Source organism: Lissotriton helveticus, chromosome 2_1 (assembly GCF_964261635.1).
Source record: "Lissotriton helveticus chromosome 2_1, aLisHel1.1, whole genome shotgun sequence".
NCBI lineage: Eukaryota > Metazoa > Chordata > Amphibia > Caudata > Salamandridae > Lissotriton > Lissotriton helveticus.
In genome coordinates, this window is record NC_136059.1 from 1,338,189,953 (window position 1) to 1,338,212,213 (window position 22,261).

At 42.4% G+C, this 22,261-nt stretch overlaps 1 protein-coding gene across 1 annotated transcript in view; it reads right to left on the reverse strand.

The window, feature by feature from the left end:
* Positions 1 to 22,261, reverse strand: part of LOC144818641 (UDP-glucuronosyltransferase 2A2-like) — a 370,404-nt gene that overhangs the window by 327,856 nt on the left and 20,287 nt on the right. The window lies entirely within an intron of this gene.

The window sequence follows — 22,261 nt, forward strand, 5'->3', positions numbered from 1 at the left end:
TGCAACCATTGTAAATGTTTTCTCTAATGAGCTGACACCGAAGCCGCACATTCTTTCATCCTACGACTTTGAAACAAAAAATAGAGGTATTCATTGTTCAAAAATAAATGTGTAGATGTATTCAATTTCATGGCCGACACAGATCCCAACGTCCTTCTCATCTGGCTTTTTATAATCACTATTTCAAACATTATATTACCTAGGGCCCAATTTTCCACCGCATTTTTGAGTCTCGCAGACTGTGATTCACGAAATTGCAGCCCTTGCAAAATCACAAAATGCGAGGTTCGATGTATCAAAGACATTTTTTGCAAATCAGTTACAAATCACAGTTAGAAGGGGGCGTGTAAAGAGGTCAGCTGCTCCTAATTATGAGTCCAGTGGAATGTATGAATGTTTTGCGACTACCGAAAAGTTATTGGCACTCAAGTTAAAGTGGTAACAAATTCTCAAAGGAGTAGCACAGCTTTCCTTTGGGAATCGTGTCTGGCGGTCGCAGGGAGACATTGGGCCATATGTATGAAGCCGATTTGCGATCACGAATGCTGAAATTCGCTGAATTTCAGTGTCTGCGATTGCAAATTAGCAGTGTGCAATGTAGCACACAAAAACCCACTCGCAAAATAAGGAGTTGCAAATTTTGCAATTCCTTATTTTGCGCTTGCATTTAAGGAATCGCATTTAAGGAATCGCAAATTGCGATTCCTTAAATGCAATGTAAGAAGCACAAAATAAAGTGCGATTTGGCCTTAAGGAATCGCAAATTACCACCAACTTCAAATTGGTGGTAAATTGCGATTTCACTTTAAAATGCACTATTTTGCATTTTTTTAAGTGCCATGTGGCGTACATACATACCCTTAGTGCATGTATGTGTGCCACATGTGCAGACATGCATATTTCAGGAGTGCAACAGGGTGACCTTTTGACACCCTGCACCCTTGAAATTGCATTCTCTATTTGCGATTCTCTAATTGCTAATCGCAAATTGAGAATGCCTTCCCATTCATTTTAATGGGCATCCTAGCCCATAGGAATGAAAGGGAAGGTATTCCTTATTTGCGAATCTCAATTTGCGATTCGCAAATAAGGAATATGTGGGATTCGCAAAATGATTAGCAAATCCTACATACATTGCATTTTGTGATTCTCAATTTTGCAATTCAAGGAAAATCGAAATTTGAGAATCGCAAAAGAACATGTTGATACATATGGCCCATTGTCCTGTACCCCAAAGTCTTCGAAAGTGGTAAACATTTTTTCTAAAGCAACACGTTCCTTTCATCAACTGCTTTAAAAAAATATTTTCTGTTTGGGTCTGAAAATGCAGTGGTAGTGTTTTTTGTACCTTAAAGTCCACCATCTTCTCTGCATCCACAGCTGTTCATAGTGGGCCGAAAAAAGAGACATGCCTGGGTAAAAAAATGTAGGCAGGTAGTTTTGGTACGTCCTATTAATGGGCAATTTGCGATGCAACCTCTTTGTGCAAAGATTTCCCCACACATTGCATGCCTGTTTGCAAACAGTGTGCCCTTTGCTCATATCGGTTTCCGAACAGGTATTAGCACACCAGGCCACTGATGCAGTTAAAGGGACTATTGGGTCCCTTCCTACAGAATCAGTGAATGGGTGAATTTAAATAAGTGAATGCTACTGGCCCCCTTAGGTGGCTTTGTAGTACACGGGGGAGGACTAACTGACAGAAATGCCCTTTTTAAAGGGGGAGGGGTGGGGGCTCAGGGCCGGCTTTAGGGCAGTGTGACTGGTGCAGCCGCACAGGGCGCTGACCTGTGGAGGGGCGCTGACCTCAGGAGGAGGGCTGACCTCAGGAGGGGGTGCTGCATTTAGCTATAACCTATGATTGGAGAGATGAGGGGCACGTTTGCCTAGTGGTAGCAACAGAATCGTAGGAGGTAATCATTGGGTGTGGGGGCTTGTTGTCTAAAGAAACTAATGAAGAAGTATTTCATTATCACAAGTAAGAGAAACAGACAAGAAAGGCAGAGAGGAAGAGAGCAGGAGAAATGAGAGGGAATGAGAGGGAGGAGAGAGAGATGACAGAGAAGGAGAAACAAAAACAATAGAAAAGAAAGGCGAGAAAACGCAATTTGCACATGCTTTTTGTCCAAAAAGTGTCAACTATACACAATAAGCATTGGCAAAACAAAGCCAATAGGTCTCACCTATGGAAGACCTATTGGCTTTGCCAGTGAGTTTAAGCCATGTTGTACACCAGTGCAGCTGCTTTTCAGCATGGCTAAAAGTTAGTGGCGTAGAGGTGAGTGCTGTCGAGTGGAGTTGAGTGTTGTATAGTGGAGTGTCATGGAGTGACGTAGTGTGTCATGGAGTGGTGTAGTTTGGAGTAGAGTACAATTTAGGAGAGTGGAGTGTTGTGCAGTGGCATAAAGTGTCGTGGAGTGGTGTATAATGAAGCAGTGTAGAGTGGAGGGGCATAGAGTGAAGTAGATTGCCGTACAGTGTCGTAGAGTAGAATGTCATAGAGTGGAGTAGAGTAGAGTGGCATAAAGTGGAGTAAAGTGGTGTGGAGTTGCGTGGAGGGAGTTGCATACGGTGGGATTTTTTTTAATAGCCACCGCATTGAAAACATTCAGAAGCATACCTATAATTTCCCAAACATCTATTTTAACACCTTTCGCTTTTACTCCTTATGGAGAATTAAACACGTTCCATTTATTTGCTGCTTTTTCTTCACAATATGCGTTTTTAGGAAAAAAAAATTCTTGTGGTTTCACATAAATTTTTTGTGGTTACCTGTTTTAATTTGATAGCATAGAGACGGTAAAAAAACAAATTGTGAAACGAAATTGGACTCCCAGCAGGGTCGAGTCAACCTTTCATCATTCTCATGTTGACAATTCCTTAAAATTAAAACTGTCACACATAAAAAAGAAAATGAAATAAACAGAAGTAACAAAAAGCAAACAAGCAAATGCAATTAAGCAGACATTTTATTCCTGATTGACCCTTTTAATTAGCGATGTACATTAAAACATGATCTTCCGTTTTTTCATCTATAAATAATGACTGCGCTGAGTGTCGTGTTTAAAATATCACAAGGTAGTGGTACCTGTAATAAACTGAACTGAGCATGTAAGATGGAAGTGTAGAAAGGACTAAGAATTTGCATGACTCAGCAGCAAACCAGGGGATTATGTAGTTTTTGTGAGGTAGGTGCAGTGGCACAGAGAACTATTGTGCTCAATGTAATTCTGTGGAAGCTTGAAATAAATTGCTGGATATTCCCTGCTGTTGCTTAGTGGCAGTCAGATTTTCTTGGTAGCTTTTGTGTTCTACTTTGGCCAACAGCTGCAACGCATTACTTACAAAACACATTATCTGCTGGTCGAAGCTTAGATTTACAGCAAGAATACATCTTCTCTATGGAGAGGGAGAAAGGGCGATTTTATAGGTAACGAATTAATAAATAAATGCTATGCAGCGGCAAACGTTAATTTGGAAAATACTGTATGCAACAATAGTAAAAGAATACCCAAGTAAAGCTTGGTGATACTTTGGTCAACACCGTGACATAAAGCTTGATCATGGGCCTCTGCCCAATTCATTGCCACTTCGAGCTTAGTGGTTACTGGGAAAGTGGGTCCTTTATGATTAGACAATCTGCAGCATTTCCATTTACCACAAAAGCAATAACCCTATGGGTACAGAGCAGGAATATCGACGGAGAAATATCGTGGGACAAAAATATTGCAGGAAAAATATCTTGGGGAAGAAATATCGACAACAAAAATATAGTTGACAAGAATATCGACTGACAAGTAAGTAATATCAATTACAAAAATATTGTAATAAATATCGTTGACAAAAATATAGTTTACAAAAATATTGATTTATGAATAATGTTATGTCTTTTAGTGTTTTTAATGAGAATTGTTTGTCATTTTATTATATATTTTAGAATTTTACTGGTTATTAATTTATTTTAAGTTTAATTCTATGTTTTTAGTTCCGTAGCGGGTTGTGGGTTTATAGGGGAATAGAGTCGGAAGTAATTTAATTATATAGATTTAAATAATAATTTATAGTGGATAATTTAGTTTTTTTACATTAGAATTTTGCATTTTTAGTTCCGCAGCAGGTTTTGGGTTTATAGGGGAATACGGTGGGAAGTAATTTAATTATATAACATTTATTGAATAATTAATGTGTTAATTGAATAATTATTACAAGTTTAATAATTAGTTGTTAATTAATTTCAATTAGTCAATTAATAATGAATTATGTTAATTGTTTAAATAATTTTAGTTGTGTGTTGTGATGTTTATATGTGTAAATAGTGTGAAAGGTGGTAAGTTATTCATTTTTTATTGATTAATTATTAAATATTTTAAAATGAATTATAATGAATTATTTAGTAATTATTCATTGTAATTGTGTAATTAATTTTAGGTGTGCGTTGTGGTGTTTATAAGTGTAAATGGTGTGAAAGGTGGTAAATAATTAATTTTGTATTGATTAATTAATAAATATTACATTATTTTCATTAATTAATTAGTAATTATTACATGTAATTGTGTAATTAATTTTAGGTGTGTGTTGTGGATATTATAGTGTTAAATAATGTGTAATTAATTATTTTGTATTATCTTGGTAATAATAATATATTTAAATTGATATATTAATTATATTAATATTGGAAATTTAATTTAATGAACATGTTGATGGTTTTGTTTTTTATTATTGTTTTGGGATCCAGCGCTTTCCCTACTGTTGCACTCACTGGAGTGGGAATAGTAACTTTTACCCCACAGCTATCCAACGCTTTCCCTACTGTTGCACACATTGGAGTGGGAATAGTATTTTTTACCCCTCCTCTATCCAGCGCTCTCCCTACTGTTGCACTCACCGGAGGGGGAATAGTAATTTTTACCCATACACGATCCAATGTTTTCCCTACTGTTGCACTCACTGGATTGGGAACAGTCATTTTTATCCCTCCGCTATCCAATGCTTTCCCTACTGTTGCACTCATTGGAGCCGGAATAGTAATATTTACCCCTCCGCTATGCAGCGCTTTCCCTACTGTTGCACTCACTGGAGTGTGAATAGTAAGTTTTACCCCTACGCTATCCAACGCATTTCCTATTGTTGCACTCATTGGAGTGAGAATAGTAATTGTTACCCCTCCGCTATCCAGCGCTTTCCCTACAGTTGCACTCATTGAAGTGGGAATAGTAATTTTTACCCCTACTCTATCCAGCGCTTTCCCTACTGTTGCACTCACCGGAGTGAGAATTGTAAATTTTACCCCTCCGTCATCCAGCGCTTTCCCTACTGTTGCACTCATTGAAGTGGGAATAGTAATTTTTACCCCTACGCGATCCAGCGCTTTCCCTACTGTTGCACTTACTGGAGTGGGAATAGTAATTTTTACCCCCTCGCTATCCAACCTTTTAACTACTAATGTTTTTTTTGGGGTAATAAATGTATGTATTATTTTTTTAAATAGTTTAATGTGTTAATTAAATATAGAATATTTTATTTTATTTGAAATAATTTTTATATGTGTTTATTTTATTTTGATATAATTAAAAAAGTTTCTAAATTAAAGATAATAGTAAATTAAATGTATTTAAGTAAAAATATGTATATGTACACATTTGTGTCTGTTTATATTTATTAAATTAAGTTTATTTGTTATAATTAGTTAAAATATATATTAAAATAAATGTCTTCTGTTAATAATATTAATATTATTTAATTAATTTAATTTAAGTCATGTTATTTTTTAAAGTCGATATTTTTTACATCTATATTTTTACATCAATATTTTTGAGTCAATATTATTGTATTTACCTGTTTAAGTATAGGGAGTCGATATTTTCTTCATCGATATTATCACATCGATATTTTCTTCATCGATATTTTTCACATCGAAATTTAAACATGGAACCGACCCTATGATGAATCTTTCTCTGCTGATATGAGGGGTGGAAATTAGGGTAACCAAACACGATTGTTGGTCGAGGGGGTACCCAGTGGACACCCTGTAAAACCATGCACAGTGGGTGCAAGGTTTCCTGCAGACTCCCATTTTCCACATAGGAGCCTCAGTTGTCAGTCGGAACACAGGCTCCCATTGAAGTAAATGGGAGTCCTTCCGAATGGTGTCAGAAGTATCATAATCGATCAGTCTGAACTGCCGGAATTAGACCTGACAAGGAGTCAGGCGGTTTGGGTTCCGACCTTAATCGTGGTCAGGCTAGTTATGAGAAGCGAAAGGTTTGAAAGTCCACACAGGCCTAACCGGTGAAAAAGGAAATAAAAAGTATCAACCTATAGTTTCATAAACTATAGAATTGCAATTCTCCTAATAACATGAGAAGAGAATCTGGATTTCATTAAAGACACAGTGGCTAACATTATGCATATTTCTTTTAATGCTAATTCCAAGCAGCCACTTAGAAGCAATGCATCATAAAACAAACAGTTATGGAACAGAACAGTCCTGATGTATACTAGTCATGCACATAGAGTAGTCTACCTTTTTTAAGTGCAAAGTATTACGGTAATTTGTCTTCTTTGTAACTTTTCTTTGCTTCTTTTTTTGCATATTCCAAATGAAGAAAACGAGAACTTAATGGTAGGGTCACAGGATGAATTCTTTTTTAATGTCTTCCTTCCGGTCTGTGGAATATTGGAAAACAATCCAGTTATTTTAAAATATCTGAAAAAAGAAAGAGTGTAAATGCCCTGTTGTCATGTAAACGTGACAGAGTAGTAACAGTAAATTACATGCTGTATGAAATGGAATAGCAACTCTAAGATGAATAAAGGTTGCATTATAAACAGTGCATTGAATAAAGGTTGTGTTATAAACAGTACATCTCGTTTGTTTAAGAATTCATTTATCAACCCATTGAATAGGAAGGGTGGGATAATGTTAGCCTCTGTGTTTTTAATAAAATCCAGATTCTCTTCTCATGTTATTAGGAGAATCACAATTTATTTACAAGACAAGAGGCTACCATTATGCATGCTGGTAATTTTGTAACACCACATCTGACGTGTTCAATTGGTTTACAATAGTGCTGGGCAAAAGTGTTAGAATTAGACCGGTCAGCCGCTTTAGGGATGTCATCTATTTTACCACTTTTCCAGAAGGATTTACTAGCCATAGCTCCACTTACTGAGTATGCTTGAAATTTCTTGAGGTCAATACCAGCCAGCTGCATTGCACATTTAACCCATCTTGCTATTGAGGCTGACGTTATGGGTTTAAAAGGTTTCACAAAAGAGATAGGGAATTGTTTGACACCTTTCGCATGATGTTCACTCATTCTAGAATCATATTATTTTAATCTGCCACAAAAGGTTTTCTGCATGCGTCGACTTTGGGTAGATAATTGTTTTAGTTCTTCTGATAATTTCGAATTTGACAGGGCATCCTCAGCTGGTAGTAGTAAGGGAATGTCACAGGCTAATTCCAAGGTCATTTGGAACCAAGCCTGGGAGGGCCAGAAGGGTGTTACCAGTACTAAGGAGAACTGTTCCTGTCTCACTTTCTGGAGGACTCTCTGGATCATTGCAAAGGGGGTAAACGCATCGGCTCAAATTCATTTGCAGGGTTGAAGAAAAATATTGACTGCATGAGCACCAGGGTATGGCATCCAGCTGAAATAGTTCTTTAGTTGGAATGTCAGTCTGCTTGCAAACAGATCTATCTCCAGAGGGCCTGAGATGTGATGGAGAGTTCTGAAGACTTTTTTGTTGAGTTTCCAGTTGCTGTGGTCTGAAAAGAATCTTGAGTTCCAAACTATCTTGTGTTCCAGACAGAACATCCAGAGTCTTTCTGCTAGATTCAATAGGTCTGTGGATTTTGTACCCCTAGATGATTTATGTATGCCACATCTGATATATTGTCCATTTTTAGTATAACCGATCTGTTCAAAGAGATTGTTTGAAGCTCATCAGAACGTACATGCCTGCTGTCATCTCTAGATAGGTTATGTGATGTGAGCTCTCTGCATAGGACCATACAACTCCCGTGCTCTTGTTGTGCAGACAAGCACCCCAGCCATAAAGGCTTGTGTCTCATTCTAGGATGAATTCTGGGGAACTCTCAAAAATGGCTTTGCATTCCAGGCATCTAGATTTCCTAGCCATCCGTTCAGTTCTGATTTGGCCTCGTGATCTAGGGTTACTTGGTCTCCATACCATAGTCCAGCTTGTAGGGCTTTCGCTTTTACCCTCTGAAGGGCTCTGTAAAGTAATGGTCCCGGAAAGATAGCTTGGATATTGGTTATCTTCTTCTTGGGTAGTAAGAGGAGGGATTATATTGTGTCTACAGTGAATCCCAAGAATTCCAGTGATCTGGAGGGAGTCATGATAGATTTTTCCTTGTTTATTATGAACCCTCAGCCCTCTATGAGATGTACTACTATGGTAGTATAGTGGTGTTGGGACATAATGAGAATGTATTCGAGATAGACAATCAGTCATATCCCTCTTTCTCTCATGAAGAATGCTATGATTCTCATTACCTTGGTGACCCACCAGGTGGCAGAAGAGAAGCCGAAGAGAAGAGTCTGAAATTGAAATAGGCGATGATTTCATCTGAATCGGCGGTAGGGTTGGTATTCTATTGCCATGGGTATGATGAAGTATGCATCTTTCAAGTCCAACGTCACTAGCCAATCTTTCTCTAGTAGTATGTCCCTCAAAGGTGGATTCCCTCCATTTTGAAATGTCCTTAGATGAGGGACTTGTTCCATTCTCTGAGATTTATAACTGGTCTCCATCCTTTGTCTTTTTATCTACATGGAAGAGAGTACTTACAAATGTCATTCATGCCCATGGTACCTCTACAATTGCTCCCTTGTCTAACATAGAGATTACCTCTTCCTCCATAATTTTCTCTGTTGTTCTGTGGTACGTATTAGGTCTTTTGAAGTTAAGTTTGTTGTGGGGGTTCTGAAAATTCTATTTTGAAACCTTGAATGGTTTCGAAGACCCAGGGGTCTTGTATAATTGTCTTCCAAGCCTTTGAAAAAAATCTGAGCCGACCTCCGACTTTTCCCAGGGAAAAATAAGAATGAGGGATGTTGGTACTCACTCTGGAAATTGCTGGACCCTTGGCAGCGTGATCTGAATCCTCTGGAGTGGGAGGACCTTCCTCTGTGGGGGTAGAATGGTGGGGGGTTATTCGCTTGGTTACCTCTAGCGAATCCTCTCTTTCTGTAGTAGGGCTTTTGGCTGGCTTGACTGATAGAAAGGCTCCTTCTCCCGGCCCGTAAAAGAATACTAGGGTTGAATACTCATTTCATACTGTTCTGTGCCTTGTTGAGGGATTTAAAGGTTGTGACATATTCATTATTCATCTAAGGTTTTGATCATGTCTTCCCCAAATAGGACGCCTTCAGGGTTTGCTGAAGGCTCTTTGTCGGCCACGTCGCCCAATTTTGGGTTGATGTTAGTAAGGACTACTCTCAGTTGTTCTGCATTTATGCCTGCATTTGTGTTACCTAGAAGGATCAGGGCTCTCTGGCTCCACCCTCTGAGTAGATTTATGTTTAATGGTGTGCCATTGAAGTGGCTTTCTTCCGCCATGTCAATTATTCTTGCCAGGGGGCCTAGTATATCAAGGAGACAATCCTAGCTGGCCTTGAGTGACCTTTGCATGCCTTTTCTGGGGTCTCTCCCAAGTTTGAATAGGAATTTGATCAATTCTGGGTCGAGGTTAGGTGTTAGGCATACCTTCACTTGCATGACCAGTCTGGATCATTCAGCTCTTAGGACATTGTTTGTTTCTCTCTCTAGGGGGTTTCTAATCCACCTCTTTATGAATTTGCCCATGTGGTCTTGAGGCCACCATTATGCGCTCCTCGAGTGCCTGATGTTATATGGGGAGAACATCTCCTTGCCTAGAGGATTGGTTATAATTTCTTTGGAGGATGAAGGGAGTTCTTCTTCTGACAGGGGGATCTCAAAGTCTAAGTCATCCTGATCCAGGTCAAGGATATATTCATCCATTAAGTCTGTTTTTTGGTCCCCTTGTACCTCCATTTCGACATTTTGTGTATCATAAGGAACACTTAGATGATGTGTGCTGCTTCGGACACCTTGAAAAGTTGTGCAGCTTAGGACACCTGATACTTTTGAGGTGCTTAGAGCGCCCTTACAGTTTGAGGTGATTAGATCTCCTTTATAAGTTGAGGTGCTTAGACCTCCCATGTTACTTGAGGTGCTTGGAACTCCCAATGTGCTCATAGGGCTTTTTCATTCCATATTTTTAGTTTTCTTTTGTCTTTTGCCCCACTTTTTTATTGTAGTCATCTTCTCTGATTTTCGGGCTCCCGATAATGCCATCTTCTTCATCAGTTAAGGCCCTTTGGTTGGCATAACGTGGTTCAGCGTTTCACGCATGCAGGAGTGCATTTATTGCTGAATATTTTTTCTTTACTCTTTGCTCTTTATGTTAGGGGTAGGTATATTCATGTCATCAGATTCCTCATAAGACATGATAGGGTTTATGGAGCATATAGTGAGGGTAAAATCCTCTGTTTTCCCTGATTGCTATACTCAATTTTAAGAAATATATATATATATATATATATATACAAATGGCTCTTAATGAGCTAGCAACACCAGTAAAAATATTAGTATAGCATCTTGCAAAGAAGGCAGGTTTTATAAAAGTACTTGCAATTGTATGATGATTCAACAGCTGATCACCGAGGCGCTGGATCTAGCAGTAGTTCTCTGACGTCACGATAGCTCTCGAGCGATCAGCTGCTGGGTTGTGTATTGCCTAGGCAGTGTTGTGGTTGCTGCGGTGTTACTGTCTCCTGGGATCATTGTTTTGCTGCTCAGGTGGCATGAAATGGGTCAAGGGTCATTACTCATGTTTTTTCCCGATGGGATCATTGAAGGGGACGCCAGGAAGGTTTGCGTATAGGGCTTGGTTGTGAGGATGGTGTTTCCCCGTTTGTATATTGCCATGAAGGCACAAGAGAGAAAGCGTCCTGTTAGCAAGGACGGTCCCAGAGGTCCCAGAGAGTCAGCGGCGTTACTAGGGGGGTGCGGGGGGTGCGGTCCGCACTGGGTGACACCATGATTTGGGGGTGACACCAATCTGGTTTATGCGCACAACTCTAGAGCCTCGCCTCTGCTCTGCTTTAATTATAATCAGGAGAAACAAATACTTCAGTGCACGCCAGCGCCACACACGCACCACCTACCACCATAGTGGTGATGGTGTGATGCGCGGCAGCGGCGTCCCCAGTTTGTGGGTCCCAGGGCCGTCAATCTTCTAACCCTACCAATGACGGCCCGGGCCAGCCCCCGCGCTGTTCTCTTCTGACGTGCGTCACCACCACGAGCTCAAACAGAGACGGTCTCGGCAGGGGAGGAGTGCTGCTGGGCGATTTGTAGAAGCAGAACCCGTATGGTAGGGGCCCAGCCACCACCACAGTGAAGTCTGAAAAGGTAAGATGTTTATTGTAATCCAGTCAGGCTGCTCGTAGTACCCGAAAGACAACACACACACTGCAGTTACAGTTCATGTAACATTACAGTGATTCACCTGGAGTCAGCTTGGATGCCCTGGCTGGGAAGAGCAAGCACGAGGGCTGCTGTCGGACAAAGGGAATGTCACCCACTCACGAGTACCCCTGCATCCACCCACTCACAAGTACCCCTGCATCCACCCACTCACAAGTACCCCTGCATCCACCCACTCACAAGTACCCCTGCATCACATGTGCTGATAGATACTGAGAAAGGTCAGGGCGGTTGCACCACTGTGCCATGCACCTCGTTATTAAACTACCCACTGTAAAAACGTCATGAAACGTATGCCTTTTAAACGTAAACACCGCATACCTAAGGGGTTTATGGCGTGAGTAACCACATGCATATATGGGGTTTCCAGCAAATTTCATTTTCAAGTCAGTTCCTTTACTTTTGCTGGACCTATTAAAACGAGCGTTGACAAAGTCAGCAAGTCTGATTAGAACTAGCTAACGTATGTAAACAGGAATGCATAAACAAACACAGACAATGTATGCGGTCTCTCAGTGGAGCATGCTTCTTTTTAGGTCCCCTCAGACTGGACATTTTTTATGCTTTTTTTTATAGCGCAAAACCGTCTCAAGGACATTAGTGCACTTAACAACAAAACCATACTACTTACACATTTTTTCATTGTTAAGCAGCGAAAGATTAAGTGATTTGGTCATAAAAACAGGCTGCTAAGCCTAGACAAGGATTCAACCCCTGCTCCCTAGGTCAGCAGCTCAGTTCCACTAGGTATTCACATCAACGCCATCATGTGGCAAGGTACTTGCACTGTAAACTGAGGAACCAAAAAAAGCAGCACCAGATGTTTAGGACAAAAAATTCAGGGCACAGACAAAAACACAAACAGGAAGTGACAGGTTACACAGAGGCTCTGCACAAATAGTCTGTTGCCATTTGTGTTCACCTACCTGTGGTTGCATGCCTTAGCAGCAAAGCATTTCCCAAACTGTGGCTCAGGTCTCACTGGAGGGTCTAGCTTACTTTTGGTGGGTCTTGAAAGTAAGTCCGAGCAATAAACCAAGATGCTTGTACATTCTGTATTTATCTTGTCACATTTCATATGCTTCAAAGATAGAGGACCTGACCTGACATTTGACTTCTGACAAATTGTTGCTTATGTTTTTTTTCAACGTGGAGGATTGGTATTTACAAACTTCTCTCACTTTGTGGTCAGAGAAAGTAAAGTGAATTATATGACAATCTTGCCAGGCACAGGGAGTGCGAAAGGGAAGGCTGTCATTTTTTGTAACTCACAACAAAATGAGATACCTTTAAATTAAATGTACACATTCACCTGTGATAAAACCAAGCACAAATCCCATTTAGTTCTGAAGAGTTATGGAACCACAGATTTGAATAGGGTTAAAACAAATCAGAACACTTTACTTATTGATGCACAAATGACGGATGGTCACAAAAACTCAAGCTCCACACATCATCATTTGTCACCAATACAGTTTCATCAGTAAAACTGAATGTATGTGCAAATTTAGTGGCCATTTCAATGGACAAACTAAAATGACACCCAAAGAAAACAAACAATAGGAATGGGGTTTTGTGACATCTCACTGAGTGCAGTGGGCACAGTGTGATTTGGTGACATAAGGCCACAACAAGGAAGCATTTTCTGAGATGAGTTGGTGTGCTGATTGGGACGTTCAGCTTTAGAACATGACGAATGCCGAGCATATAATGCTGCATGTCTGCACGTGCCTCCACAATAAAGCAATATGTTATTGAGCAGACATTGCCTCTGGGAGTTTTTTGGTGCCCCAAGGTAAGACCTTCCTCCTGATGACCTAAACAACATGAAGAAAAAACCTTCAGCAGTAGGCACAACGTTATTTATATGGCACAATACATACATGTGGGCCCTCTTCCCACCCCTCGGTACTCACTGTGGTTCATGGGGTTATCCTCAGGTGATGCCACCTGGTGCAGCAGGTAGGCGGTCCAAAACCCTAGGATCAGCAGGCCTAGCGCCACAACCATTCGAAAGCGCCTCCTCAGCGTCTTCAGGGGCAGCAGCTGTGGGATGCGGCTCTACCACATCCTGGGGGCAGCGTGGGGACGCACCTGCTGCCCCCGTCGCCGCGTAGGCCCAAATCTGTAGGGCCTGCACTGCTCCGGGCCCTTGAAGCCTCCAAGGCCTCCACGAGCTGTGCTCCTGGCCCTGTACAGACAGCAATAATCCAGGATCCAGGTCCCACGCTTCTCTTCCAGTCCACCACGCTGGCTGCCGGCGACACTCGGGCTCCGCAGCTTTGGTCCCCTCTGCTCCTGACCATGCTGAGAATTCACACAATTCCCCACCGTACCTCTGGCCTCACACAGGTGCAATGTCCTCCGGCCACAGTGCTCAAAGACAGCTTTTCTGTGTGGGCCTGTGACTTTGTGGGCACCAAATCCTCCACCAGTGGTGCGCCTGGCCACACGTGGACTTCAGACCCTGCAGCAGCCGCACGCCGGGCCCTTGATGGGTCCTACACTCTACCAGCCTTGCTCCTAGGCGCATGTGGGCTCCGCACCGTACGTCAGCAGTGCTCCTCGCCCTGCGTGGGCTCGAAGCCTTCAACCAGCTACTGTGTATTTGTATTTGTATGGGGTATTTCTAGAGCGCTAACTGTCGCTCTGAAAGGAGCATCCTGGCGCTGAACACGTGTACAAACCAAATGATAAGATCTAAATGGCAGCCATTACAAAACTATCTGACAGACTGAAAATCCAGGTTTTTAAATGCTTCCTGAAGGTGTTTTCCTGTACAAGGAGTCTGAGGTCCTTGGGCATGGTGTTCCAGGCCTTAGAAGCCAGTACTGTAAAAGTCCTTCCTCCTTTGGTTTTAAGCTTGAATCTAGGGATGTTGATTAGATTACCGCCTGACGACCTCAGGCATCTCTGGGGATCATAGCGAGTAAAACGTCTCGCAAGATATCTCGGGCCTGTCTTATTAAGGGCTCTAAAAGAGGTTAACAAGATCTTAAACAGGATCCTTTTATGCAAGGGTAGCCAGTGCAGGATCTGAAGCGCAGCAGAGGCGGAAGATCTTCTAGGTAATTTGAGAACTTATCTTGCCACCGCATGTTGCACACTCTGTAGTTTTTTTAGCGTGGCTTTTTTGACTCCGGCCATTAGGCCATTGCAATAATCTAATCGCGATAATAATAATATCAGAGCCACTGTGTTCCTATAGCCACTGTGCTCCTGTGTCCCTACAGCCACTGTGGACTGTACTCCTGTGTCCCTACAGCCACTGTGCACCTCTGTCCCTATCCTGTGTCCCTACAGCCACTGTGCTCCTGTGTCGCTACAGCCACTGTGCTCCTGTGTCCCTACAGCCAGCCGTGCTCCAGTGTCCCTCCAGCCGCTGTGTCCACTGGCGGACTCGTAGCGGAGGAGGTCCATGCGGTGAGTCGTGAGGGGGTGACACCATGAGTTACTCGCACCGGGTGACACCAACCCTAGTGACGCCACTGCAGAGAGTGTGCTCGAGAATGCAGGACCAAGCGGCAGCAAGGGTGAGTCCCTGTAGCCAATTGTAAATAAACGGTTCAGTGATTCCGGAGGGGGCAAAGCCTAGGTCCGAGGACACAAGACTTTGAGTCGACGGTACCGCACAAGATTCGAAGAGAGGGGGCGGGAGGGGGTGATTTCCATAATTTGGAAACCGGTTAATCAAGGTACACATTTAATGGAAGTTACTGCCATAGCAGTACACATCGAAAGAGTTGAGAAAAAAACGCAGTACACATCAAACAACTCTGTGGAAAGGCAACACACATGAAAGAATAACGAATAGTAAGGTGTACTTATCTGGCTGGAGCCGTATTTAAAAGAAGCAGACTACTCTATATGAAGGACCATTGTACATCAGGAATATTCTGTTCTAGAACTGTTTGTTTTATGATGTATTGCTTCTAAGTGGCTGCTTGGAGTTAACAGTAAAAGAAATATGTATAACGGTAGCCTCCGGTCTTGTAATAAAATCTCTATTATTGATATATACAAAGTTTCACGCTTGTACTTCAATTCCACACAGTTTCGCACCAACTTTTCTAAATGGTGCAATCCAGCAAAAAGAGCATTAGAAACATTAGATCACTTTATTAACAACACAATTCATCATTATTCGTTAATAAGCACCAGGTGCTCAAGAAATTCACATTAGTACAACTCACGTTAAGGCACGCTTTTACGGTGCTTCTACTACTCTTGTCTCAGTTTCATGTATCACTGTGTCTAACATGTGCAACATGTACTTTAAGCTTTTTGTTTGTTCAGACAATAAATGTGTTGTGTATTATGATTTTTTTCAATTATGCTGCATCAATGTAATGGCTTACTTTTGAAAAAACAGTACTACGTCCTTACGTCAGTGCATGGTCTCGGACTGCTCATACACAATTAATAAAAATGCTGGTGTTCCCGTTTTTCAAGATGCAGAGAGTGAAAGGTAAAACCACAGATGAGTCGCATTTTGCCAGTGGAAAAAATAAATGCAAAGGTAGGGTGTTGGTTGGCTGGAGTCCCCTAGCTGCTGAATTGTATCAATATCCCTACCAGAAGCACAATATTGTAAGCTCAATGAATGGCTGACTCTGAAGAGCCAAGGTGCAGACACGGAGCATGGTCTGTAGTAACCCAACATTGGACACACCAAAGGGATCACCTCTTGTGAAGGCTGCCCTTCTGCAGGCTTTGTTCAGATATTAGAAAGACGCAGCAGACAAATTGCATGCTAATGTCCAGCCACGGCCCGTATAGGGCGTTCCACCGGGTGGTGACGTAGGGCGGGGGGATGTAAAATGCGGGAAACGGACGATTTCAGGTAAGTAACAAAAAAAAACCAAAAAAATTTGTTGTGCGCGCTGCATTGCCAAATGCGATGCAGCGCACGCAACAAACCTCATTTTTGCAGCTGCCCGAGGCCACCCGGTGGCCATCAAGAGGGCGGCACCTTAGTCGCCGGGGGGCTCCCCCCCGCCCCCCTTTCCGTGCAGGTACTCCCTCCTCCCTGGGGTAGGAGGGGTCCAGCAAGGAACGGGGCTGGCCCAGTGACGTGCTTCGGGGGGCGGCAGGCCGGGCGAGGGGTACTTAAGTCCCCCTCGCCATGTTCAGGCCTCTTTGCCGCCCCTCACCACGCACAGACGGTCGATTAGGACGCACTTCCCCTCCCTACCTCTTACCCGTGCGCCAATGGGGGGTGGGACTGCTTGAACTTTTTAACGTTTTCATTTTTCGTTGCAGGAGGAGTTACAGGGTGATCCGGAAGCAGAGAGGTGCGGCGTTGTACCTCAGCAGGCACATAGGGGTGCCAGAGCCTAACACCTGGACTTCATGGGAGGTCCGGGTACACGTGTCGGCACCTCAGTAGTCCTTCGGACGGTTGTGGGCCTGTACAACCAGGGGTTGCCTAGTTGCGCTCCACCCCTCGGGGCGTGAGTGAGTTAATTAACATATGGGGCAGCAAACAGGTGGTTCCACACTGTGCTGCCCGGCTCATCAGGTGGCGAGAATGCGGCCTGCCCTTGGATCGCCCGTAAGATAACCCATCTTGATTACATGTTGTATGTAATAAAATCCTGCAACATTTTCTTTCCAACCAAACACTGTGTCCTGTGTATTATTCCATGTTTGTAGGGTATCCATGTGTGGGGCGGGGGGTCCTGTTGCCATGAGGGGACTATTTTCGTTACCTGAAATCGTCAGTTTCCCGCATTTTACAACCCCCCACCCTGCCCCTCCCCGCCCTACGTCACCGCCCGGTGGAAAGCCCTATACGGGCCGTGGCTGCTAATGTCTCCCATTATCCTAATCCCGCACCTGTGACTAGTTCTGTGTGGGTATGTGGTGTTGCGGTTAGAAGCAGGTAACTATGCTCGAATGACTGCATGGGCAGGAACATCTTGTGGTTCTTCACAAACACTTCATTACCTGTGGCTTAAAAAAAGTTACTTCATTAGAGATGATTTTCTTGTGAAACCTTACGATGTCCTTGAGCCAAATTTGTGTAGTAAAAATCTGTGAAACAAACGCATTGGCAGCAGAAAAGTGGGTGTGTGGGAGGGGCGAGATGGTTAAAAGCAAAGCAGGATGGGGTGGGAGGGAGCGAAGGAACAGAACTTGCGCATGGCTTTAGAATGCCCAAATAAAAGGCAGCAAAAAAGAGTGAAGATCGAGCGCACCAATTGTAAGCAATGGGCGGATCAAAACCACGTTAATGTATACAAAACCCCTTGCAGCAACAGCGCTAGTGCGCTGTTAGGTGAGACGTAAACACCTAAATCTTGATTCACAAAGATAGTATCATTTGATGTGCCTTTTTCACACTCCCATTTACTTCTAAACTTACTCCTGAGAAATTCAGGCCCCTGGGGTGCCTTAGATGCATCAAATGACTTGGAGCAGCTCTGGTTTATTAAGAGGTCTAGCCAAGCTTTCAGATAGAAAAAAGCATAAATGTAAAATTCTAAATTTACCTTAACCCCAAGCCTGCGAAATGTTCGCAGTGTGGAGTTACTGCAACCAGAGGGCTTGGGTCCACATGGGTACTACTCTGTCTTTCAAGAACTGGAAGAACTTTGTGACTTTCCAGTATGCCTAGTTATAAATACATTATTTCACAATAATACTCTCTGGGCAAATGCTCACCTTTTTCGTACCAGTTTAATGCCTGAATAGAGCAATCAGCAACTAATAGCTAACCACTGCAACTGGTCTGACACTGAGCAGCAACGCATGGCACATTCTTTTAGGGATTTTTTCTCTTTTTGAGCAAGAAATAATATTTTTTAATTGAAATTTACAATTATGCAGCAGATGGTGATTTACATGGCAACTGTCATGAATCCATAATTATCCAGAAAATGACACAACTTCAAAATTACACAATTCCAGTGACCCTGTCTATGGCGAACTGGACCTCGACAATAGGCACAGTTATTCTCATCCTTTGATAATCGTGTAGTATGGGGTACCATGCGTAACGTGTGACTGATTCTTTAAGTATTTCACCCTTTCTGTGATAAGATCTTGCTACTGAATCCTGTCATTGGGCCGTTCTGAGAAGAGGGAACAGCTGAGGCTGTCAGTTAAACAAGCCTATGATGTTCTTTGCTTTGTTACTACTCCAGACCACCTTTCAAGTAATCAGCCATTGCCTGAATCCATCCTGTCGAAAGCTGATGTTGGATCTACCCTTAACATCTGCCGCACTGCCTCCGTCATTCTGACGTCTATCACAGATTGTGGATATACAACTGTATTGTTGAAAATAATATGTATATAAAAATAAGATAAGGTCTTTGTTAATTGGAAAAAAATACAAAAATAGAGTTTTTATATATAAATTAATGAAATGATAAGATGTTTTGATACTACTATGAATGTATAGCCATTCTTTGTTATAATAGAGGTGGGGTATATACAGTTCTTGTTCAGAGATACAATATGTAGTATCATTGTCTAGCTAAAACTTTCCCCCATTGGATCTACTCTTAACCCCTTCGACGCTCATGACGAGCTCAGCTCGTCATGAGTTACGCCTCTCGTACACTCATGACGAGCTGAGCTCGTCATGAACCGCGGTTTTTTTTAAACTCAGCGCACTGCGGGAATCTGCACCGCAAGCATGCGGTTAAAGACAGTTTTTATTTATTTATTTAGTTTTGCAATTTATATAACGCGGACATGGCCCTAAGGCATTACAGCGGTAAGCATGATACAAGATTACAGCAAGTTACAGTTACAATAATTATGTTCAGACATATTGCATCGGTAGTTGTGACCAGGACAAACGCAGGTGTTGGACTGGGATGTACAAGGTTCAAGCATTGAATAAGATGGTGGGGACACACAATGAAGGTAGTTTGTCACTTGGATACAGGGCCGGACTAAGAAGTGACACCGGCCCTGGCAAACTGCTCGGCCGGGCCCCCCTGGGGGACAGGGGTTGCAGTAACAAAAACAGCAACAAAAACGGCCCCCAGGGGCCCAAAACCAGCTCCCTCCCTGACGGCGCACCGGGGAAATGCCCGGTGCCCGCTACTGCCAGTCTGGCCCTGCTTTGATAGAATACTTTGGTATGGTCGAGGGTGATTTACTCAGGTGTCTGTCAAATAGGAGGAGCTTGAGGTCCTTTTTGAAGGTGATTATGCTGGCTGTTAGGCGAAGGGAGGGACTTAAGGAGCTGGAATATATGGGGGATACAGCTGGATCTTGAAATGTAATGATGTCCCAAACCTTACAGTGTCCCTGCACAATGTACCAACACAAAGACACATGATGGGGCACCTACATGGTATCAGCTCCCCCACCTCCCTAATACACCTTTTGCTTTTAAACGGGCAATCAGCAGTGCATTTTGTTCCCTTTTACTGGTTCACTGGGAACTGTTGTATGTCAGAGTCACAACTGTTAACCCTGGCACTCAATCCACTCCCTTTAAGACTGACCAGTCACACATGTCAGAAATGTGGGAATATAGGCTGCGGTTAAATCATGCTTTTAAAAGGCCCACTCAAATGCGGCCCGGTCTTAAATCAATAACACTAGAAATTAATCAACTTTAAAAACAAGCCTTGTCCTGTTTATGCAAAGCTATGACGATGACCCTGACATTCAATCCCAGCTCCTGGAGTCCTTGTTGTGGGGGTCCCAACCATTCTCTGGGGTAGGTTTAATTAGCTACTTTGTGCATCTAGTCACGGCCGGCTGCCTGGGAGTATGTGTCCCTTGTCTGGAGACCCTTCCATTTCATGCTAACTGGCTCTGCCGCCAGCCATTCCAAGCGAGCAGCATATGTCTGCCACCCTGTCTGTGACTGGGAGTGGCCTGTACATCCAGCTCCAGTCGTGAATGTTGCTCCCTAGCTCTGTCTTTAAGAAGTATAGGATGTTGGATGCCATGGAAAATGCAATGCAAGTGTATCTGTCTGCGAAAGTACAATAAAACCCATAGGTGTATCAACCCACTGACCTATGTTACATAAAGTACACATCTGTAACCTATAGGTTGTGCCCTGAAACAAGCACAAATGCATTAACTTATAATACAATAGAATATGGCATCCAAGAAGGGTGTTCAATACTCCACATATTTTCTACAATGTCCTGGACATCAAGTATAAAATTGAAGGATGACTGGGTATTTCAAATTTTCTTGCAGTAATGGATAGTAAGATAAAAGTTCCAGCATGACAATTAGCCATACTATGTAATTCTTAGCACTTATCTGAGCTCATTTTTACAAGAGAGGAATTGTGTAGGTGGAATAATTTTATTGCAGCTGTAAAAAATACTTTGCTAGCAGTTTTATGGATGAGCCAAAAATCGGTGTTGAGAGACACAACTTTTATTCAAGGAAGCATGGAGACCAGTATGTTTCTACTTAGAGGGTTTTAGCTAGAAGCTGTGAAACTGAAAACTGCTAGGATCCGTATTGGAGGCACCAAATTGTTACAAACTGTTTTTCAAAGAAAGTACATGAACGACTTCTGTACTGTAACTATTACGATTAGAAAAAGTGTAGAAAGGTGCATAATTAAATTAATTTTCTGCACATGGGTTGTCTGATGATCAGAAATTGGCTGTACATGCAAGTGTGAATGTTGTGAAGAAAGACACGAAGGAAATTAAGGGGCCCAGCTCCCAAAGCTCCAGGCCTTACTCGTTCCATCCCGTGCTGGCCTCCTGCTTTGCATCTATTGCCTCAGTGCTCCGCCAGTCAGTATGCTGGATGGTGTAAGGGCTAGGTTGCCCAAGTCAGAACGGGCCCGATTCACAGAACTAACTTAAGACAAAATCATAAACTTACTACCATTTTGGCACCTACTCATTTCGGTATTCACAGAAGGCACTTACTCATTTCGGTATTCACAGAAGGCACTTACTCATTTCGGTATTCTCAAAGGTTAGGAGTCCTAACTTTAGGACTCCTAAATGCCTTCTGTGAATACCGAAAGTCTTAAAGTTAGGATTTTTCTCAGTTTAGGAGTAGTAAAGTTGTGAATACCGAAAGTCCTAAAGTTAGGATGTTTCTCAGTTTAGGAGTAGTAAAGTTAGGACTCCTAACTTTAGGATTCCTAAATGCCTTCTGTGAATATCAGAAGGCTTAAAGTTAGGATTGTTCTCAGTTTAGAAGTAGTAAAGTTAGGACTCCTAAATGCCTTCTGTGGATAATGAAAGGCTTTCCTAACTTTACTACTCCTAAACTGAGAAAAATCCTAACTTTAAGACTTTCGCTATTCACAGGAGGCATTTAGAAGTCCTAAAGTTAGGAGTCTTAACTTTACTACTCCTAAACTGAGAAAAAGCCTAACTTTAAGACTTTGGGTATTCACAGAGCGCATATAGGAGTCCTAAAGTTAGGACTCTTAACTTCTGTGAATACCGAAATGAGTAAGTGCCTTCTGTGAATACCAAAATGAGTAAGTGCCTTCTGTGAATACCAAAATGGTAATAAGTTTAGGATTTTGTCTTAAGTTAGTTCTGGGAATCGGGGCCAACGTTCTGAATTACTACACTATGATGTGGCAATTATTATGCCTTTGTGTGCCACGGCCCCCAATAGTCATTCTACCCATAGGTATGGGATCACACAGAACACTCACATGCACAAATACAGGCATGCTTTCTCACGCACATATTCTTACAGGCACACAAGACCTGTCATCCACTCAACTTAACTGGAAAGTGGCTGTGCTGGT